We start from the raw sequence: 6,655 nt of genomic DNA on the forward strand, positions 1-6,655 counted from the left end.
ACAGGGTAGGACAGAAACTGAGAGGAGTGCTGGAAAAGTATGTGAGCCAAGTATTGCTTGTCTTCCTTGCCGTGGGGCTCGGTACTGGATTGCTCCATGTTCATTCCTTCATGGTTTCTGATCTTTCTGATGCTTGTATTTTCCCTTTATCGCCCACTGTACTCTTTCCAAAGCAGTTTGTAAGACTGGTGGGTTGTCTGGCTTTCCATCTCATGGCAGCACTGTAGAAGTCCCTGTCCATCAGGATCAATAAGCATCTGCTCCGTGGCATCTCCTCGCTGATCAGCACCGTTCAGCTGGCTCTGTCCCCACTGCCAAGCCTGGTGTTACCATTCCCAAACCCACTATGGCATAAAACTATTACAACAGAGAATAAAATTGACTTCATCCAGAAGTAGCTGAAAACAGAAAGGCAGCCAAGTGCCCCGAGCTTCCCAAATTTTCTCCTATTAATTAAAACCAACGAGGAAGAGTTGGCAGGTTTGGGCAAACTGGGTATTTGTGGCTGAAGCACAAGGGCTGGATTTTGGGTTTTGTGGTTATTGCATCACTTGTTCTCATAAAATCTTTAGTGTTTCATGGGCTCTTTTGCCTGTCTGCATGTGTGAGACCAGTGGGCTGTGGCGTGGCTGCTCTCCTCCCTCCTGGGCTGAGGTTGGGAACGGGAGGTTCATCCAACTCCTCATCTCCTGTGCCCGTACAAGCAAAGCTTGCAGAGGTGCATGGCAGAGGCTGGCTTGGCATCGTTTAGGGGTTTAATTACAGCAGTAATTAGGAATTCGTAGCCTGTGGTCTCTCAAGGGCTGCTGTCCTGGCCAAGTTAGGGAAAGTCCTGGCCAAGTTAGAGAAAGTCGGTGGTGCTTGAGCTGTGTTTAACCACGGGCTCCTCTGAGGGTTGCTGCCCCACCGCCTGCTTGCATGAGGCTTGAGAAAAGGGGAAACAAAGAGAATTGCACTCTGTAAGTAGTGCTTTGCACCCCCAGTGCCCCCTGCCTGCCCCGCTGGAGCAGCCCCCTCCCCGGCAGCCTCAGGAACAGGCTCATCGCTGCAGGAGCTTTGGCTGAGATCAGTGTGTGGGGCCTGGGGTGCAGCCCAGCTCACGCCTGACCGTGGTCAGTGTCCCTCGGAGCGCTGCTGGTGGTCCCTCACCTCCTGAAGTGGAGACTCGTGTGGCAACAGCTGCAAGAGGATTTCAGTCCTCATCTCTGAGGCACCTGAACGTCACGTACTGAGAGCCACCATTGTGTTTTCACAGAATCACAGAGTTGTAGGGGCTGGAAGGGACATCCAGAGCCCATGGGGTCCAACCCCCTGCCAAAGCAGGGTCCCTAGGACAGGGCACACAGGTGGGTGTCCAGACGGGGCTGGAATCTCTCCAGAGAAGGAGACTCCACACCCCCTGGGCAGCCTGTCCCAGGGCTCCCTCACCCTCACTGTGAAAGTAAGGTTTTCCTTCTGCAGGGGCACATAAGTGAGCACTTCCCTGGGCAAATCTTCCAGCACCAAGCCTGTCCCAGGAAAGCACCCATACATACTGAGGTCCAGGGAGCTGGATGTGAGAACACACAGCTCTAAGAGCTCAAGAAGCTCGTTCTGCTTCGCTTGGGTGAAACTCATCCAACCCTGCCTCTCTGGACTGAGATGGTTTAGATCCTGTAAATGCAATTTCCTTGGAGAAACAAGTGAGCAGCCACTGCTGTTGCCAAAGACACAGTGCTGGCTGATGGGACACTGCTATCACTGTGGTGGCATGGAGGGAAGCTGTGGGTCAGGGGGCTCTGAGCTGACCGGTGCCCGCTGGCTGCATCTCGTGGTTCCCCACCACAAAGAGTTAATTCTCACAGGCTGGAAAGCTGCTGGTGGGATGTTGGTTTGGTGCTGTGAAGCAAACAGCTTTTTTTTTGTGTGTGTGTGTGAATATAGGGACATTAATTAGATGTTTTGCCTGGTCTCCAGTGTGAAATGAATCACCTGCCTCTTCCCTACCCTGCTGCAACCTGGGGTGGGCAAGAAGATAAAGGCATCTGAGAAGGGTTTCTCCTTCCTGAGCGCTGGTGTGGTGGCAGGAAGGATGTGATCGCAGGGCTGGTAAGGTTTTAATTGCATTATGCACACACCAGTAGTTTTAGGCTGTTCCCACACTGGTTTATGTCACAAAAAACTCCATTGACTGGAGTTACAGACTCACTTCCAGCAGGAAGAGATCAAAACCCAATGGCACAATGGTGCCATTTGTGTCTAAATAAATAAATAAACCCTGTCCCTGCCTGGACTGCCCCTTCACAAGGGCTGGTGGCTGATTCAAAGCCCGGAGTCCCTCTGGGACTGGCTGCAGGAGCCTTGTCCACCCCAAAGCCTGGTGAATACCCCGCAGGTAACAGAAATGGGGCAGAACCCCTGGATAAAGTGTTTGGAGGGTGTCCTGCTGCTGTTCCCCACGTGGAAGTGATGGCAGCAGCTGCTTGTGGTGCTGGGCTGTGCTGGTGCCGTGCTGATGGGGAAACCCAGGCCATCTGTGCTGCCTTTGTAAAATATCATTAACTTTCCTGGTCACATGAGGAGTTTATTCAGGGAGAGCCTGGGATCAGGAGGTGCTCGCCCGCTCAGCTCAACCCACCCGAGCTCCCCCTCGGCCCTGTTTCCACAGGTGAGGGGGAAGGAGCACCCCTGGGGTAGGAGGGTGCTGGGGCGTTTCTCTTCTCTCTGGACCATTCTGCTCCTCCCAGACGTGCCTGAGCACCTTTCCTGGCTGCCTTCCCAGGGCAGGTTCGCTGCCTCGAGCACATCAAGTATGGGCTCATCATGAATTGCTCTGGGGTGCAGGAATCAAGATGAGCTGTTGGGAAAGGCAAGCTGGGTGAGCTCTGTGGGGAGAAAATCGACCGTGATCAGAAACGGGGGTGCAGTGGCTGAAGTTACAGGTCTCAGGCTGAATAAGAGGATTTAGAGGTGCTGGGAGGTTCCCTTGGCTGGCTAAATTCACTCTTGGGAGCAGGGTTTTGCTCCCAACGTGTATGTCTCCACTGAACTCTGATTACTAAGTGGAAGTAGGAAAACATGAGCAGATGAGTCTGTGAACCTTCTCCTCACCACACCAGTGCTTTTGATTAACTCTCACAGGGCTCTCAGCACACTTGTTGCATTTGGCAGAAAACTAAGTGGATTTCTGCTTTCCAGGGTATTTTCTTAGATTATTCCTCATTGTTGACATTTCCATCACTGGGGCATCCTTTGAGATGCCCTGCAGTGTACTTAAAATGAGCCACTAACAAGAATGACTTCATGTTTTGAGGTGTTGTTGGGGGTTTTTTTTAACTTATTCATAAATGATCTAAAAATCTCAGTGGACTTCATGGTCGTGGGCATCTTTGTGCTGACCTCCCTGGGCCAGCAGCTCCCCTTGAGCAAGGAAAAGTGAAATTCTGCCTTCCAGTCACACTTATTTAATCCAGCTGATGTGGTTCTGAACAGGGGCTTTGGGCAGCTCTTCCAGGGGTATGATCTCCTGCACGACAGCAGCTTCAGGTCAGTGGGAATTTAGCAGGAGGCAGCAGAATGTAGCTCAGGAAGAATAAATGTACTGAGAGTGTTGGTTTGAGATGAATGTCCTGATTTTTCCCCTGGGAGTGGGTGGAACAGGTCCCACTGCAGTTGCTTCCCTGTAAGCCTGGTGTAACTTTGGCTGCTGCAGCACGTTGTAGCTCAGCGCTGCGGCAGGTTCTGCCAACAGCATCCTGCTCGTGGCACTTGATGGTCCCTCATGTCCCTGCCACCACCCCAGTGAGGGGAGTATGTTCCCTGCAAACCTCACAGAGTGCTGTGCCATGGCTTTACTCAAGCCAAACACCCCCTGGCAACTATAAGTGATTCGTAATTCTGTATTAATTAAGCATTGTATCCACTGGGCAGATTACAAAGGTGATTTGGTATCTTTACAGCAAGTTTTTTAAAATCCAGGTCCTATCTGATATAAATGATATCAGACACACATCAGAGGGATGCAGAGGCAGTAAAGGTGGAGTTACAGCACCATCATTATCTGATTTATAACTGAAATAGCTTTATTCCTGTATCCAACAGGATATGCCTTCCAACTCCCATTCTTTTTCCTGCAGCCCTGACTCTCACTGTCCTTCTGCCAGTGCTGCCAGCTCGGGTTGTGCATGGATACTTCATACCTGGACAGATGGACAGAAGGGCCTGGCCCTGGGGATGCCCACAGCCAAGCAGGGCAGAAACACGTGGCTGCAGCCGAGCATGCCCCCATGGCAGTGCTGCCCTGCTGTTCCCACCTTCCCAGCTTTCCACCTTCAGCTTGGCTGCATGGGGGGATACAAAACACGGCTCAGGGGCTGATGTCAAGGGAGTTGCTGGTGTCAAGGGAATCGTTCTCAAGATTTCAGTCTGTCCAGCAGCCACAGTAACCTTCCGTGGGACGGGCTGTGTTCCTGGGAGCAGGCAGCTTTAAGTGGGACTCGCTGAAATGCTTCCACACCAGCAGTGAATTCATCAGGAGATGAATAGCTCCCTCACAGCTCCCTGGCCGAGCTCTCCTGCTTTCTGTAGTTTGCTAGTAAAAGTGTGTTTGGCCAGCTGCTTCTCATAGCCTGGAGAGTTAGAGAGGGGAGAGCTCAGCGCTCCAGCTTGGCACCTCTGAACGTCACTGCAGCCCCACAGTGAGTGTTTTATCCCATGTGGAGATTTCTGCTCAAAGCTCAGGATTAAATTCTGTTTTCTGGATGCTGTTCCGTTTGCTGTGATCGTTGCAGCTGCTCTTGGGGGACAGGTTGTGGCCCCAGAGTGTTCACATAGCCAGAAACTCCTGGGGGAGCAGCGGTGGATGCGGGATGCTGGGCTGATGACTGAGCCAGAGCCCGTAGGAGGGAGATGGCCCCAACTGTGGGCTCTGTGCCACAGCCACCCCTCCCTGCTGCCCCCCACCCTGTTGTAGCCTGACAATGAGTGAGGTTAATTGTTGGTTGTGGGGTTTTTTTCTCAAAAAACCCTCCTCCAGAGCCTTGTGTGAGGGGTGCTCCCCTGTTTGAAGGCTGGCCTCAGCACAACTACAGGAAAAGGCTGCGAGAGGGTAGTCCTGACCTTCAGCATAACCCAGACACTGTTCCCAGGAGGAAAAAAGCTGGTTTGTGTTAGTGTCAGTGGTGCCATTGTGTGAGAAGTCCTGGCCCCCCCCATGGGAGTGCGGCCCCTCCATTAATCACTCCAGCGCTGGAGGCTGGAGTGGAGCCAGTGGGTGAGAGGAGAGGGGCTGCCGGGCTCCTGACGCAGGAAAGCTTTGTCTTTGAGATCTGGTGAGGTCATAAATAGAGCTGTGGGGCTTAACAGGAACCCATAACGGTTTGGGTCCCCTCCTCTGCAGCCTCTGCTGGGCTTGTCCCTCACAGGGCTGGCCGTTTCTGGGGGCTCCCTGGCAGGGAGCTGATACCAGACTGTTATTGCAAACACGAGGGACTTAAAACACTCTTTGTGCACCCAGCACCCAGGCGGGAGTCCCCTGAGGACAGCTGCAGCCCTGGAGCAGAGAGCCAGGTGCCCGGCTCCTCTCTCTGGTGTCTGTTTCTGGGTACACCGAAGAGAAGAGCAAGGCACCCTGCAGCTGCTGCGCCCGCTCAGCGGTGTGCCCTCTGCCTGCCCAGCCAGGAGCTCTCACCCCATCAGTCCAGCACCCGGTGCTCGCAGCAAAGTGATGCTAGCAGGTGTAAAAGGAGTTATGTTACCATCCCATGTCATAAAACCTGTTCCCTCTCCTGGCTGCTCCGTGCACAGCCCCCTTGACAGTGAAGGAGAAAAGTTTCTCTCTTTGCCTTTAGTTTCAGTGCCATTGGAGCAGCGCGGGGCTGGGCTGTGTGTTCCCAGCAACCCCCCACCCCCGTGTCCTGCCAGGAGCCGAGGCTCCAGCCTGTTGCTTCTGGTGCCAAACCCTGTGGGACTGTCTGTCGGGGAATGCCCTGGCACTTCTCCTGGGAGCTGCCCACCTCCCCTGTGGAGCACCTCAGGCACATCGTGTCTGGCTGGGCTGCGGGGCGGGGGCTCTGCGGTGGCACGCTCTCAGCCTGATACCCCAGCACCCCCTTATCTGCAGTCACTTGCTCTTTCTTCCAGGAAACATCTAAGTGATGAAAGGAAACTTTCCTTGGCTTGCATGATCTGTTTTCCCCTGATGTGAACCACAAGGATCTCCAAGCTGAGAACATGAAGCAGAAAGTGGTTCAGAGCACAGTCGCTCAGTGCTTGGCACACTGTGGCTCAATATGCCCAGCTCCACGGGAGCCAAGGGCTTGCAGCTGGAGCAGGCAGCATGCCCCCACTTCCCACAGCCCCATTCTGCTCAGGGATGGCAGAACAAGCTCCTGTACCCCTGAGGATACAGCTGTAGTTGGATCCCAGGGCTTGTCACAGCATCTGGCTGCTACAGATAACTGCAGCTGCTTTGCCTAACTTATGTTTTCACTCCGTTGCCCTTTGGAGTGAGCAGTTCATTCCCACTCACCCTGTTACGGGTGTTTCCTCCTTCCTCACATCTCTTCCACAGGTGATGCTGTTAAGGTGGACGTTGGTAGGCAGCCCCGTGGGTCAGCCGAGCAGTGTGTTCGCTGTGGCTGCCAAGGCAAAGCACGTTCTCCCCATCCCTCACCAC

The sequence above is a fragment of the Gallinula chloropus genome (assembly GCF_964237585.1).
Source record: "Gallinula chloropus genome assembly, chromosome: 10".
Classification (NCBI taxonomy): Eukaryota; Metazoa; Chordata; class Aves; order Gruiformes; family Rallidae; genus Gallinula; species Gallinula chloropus.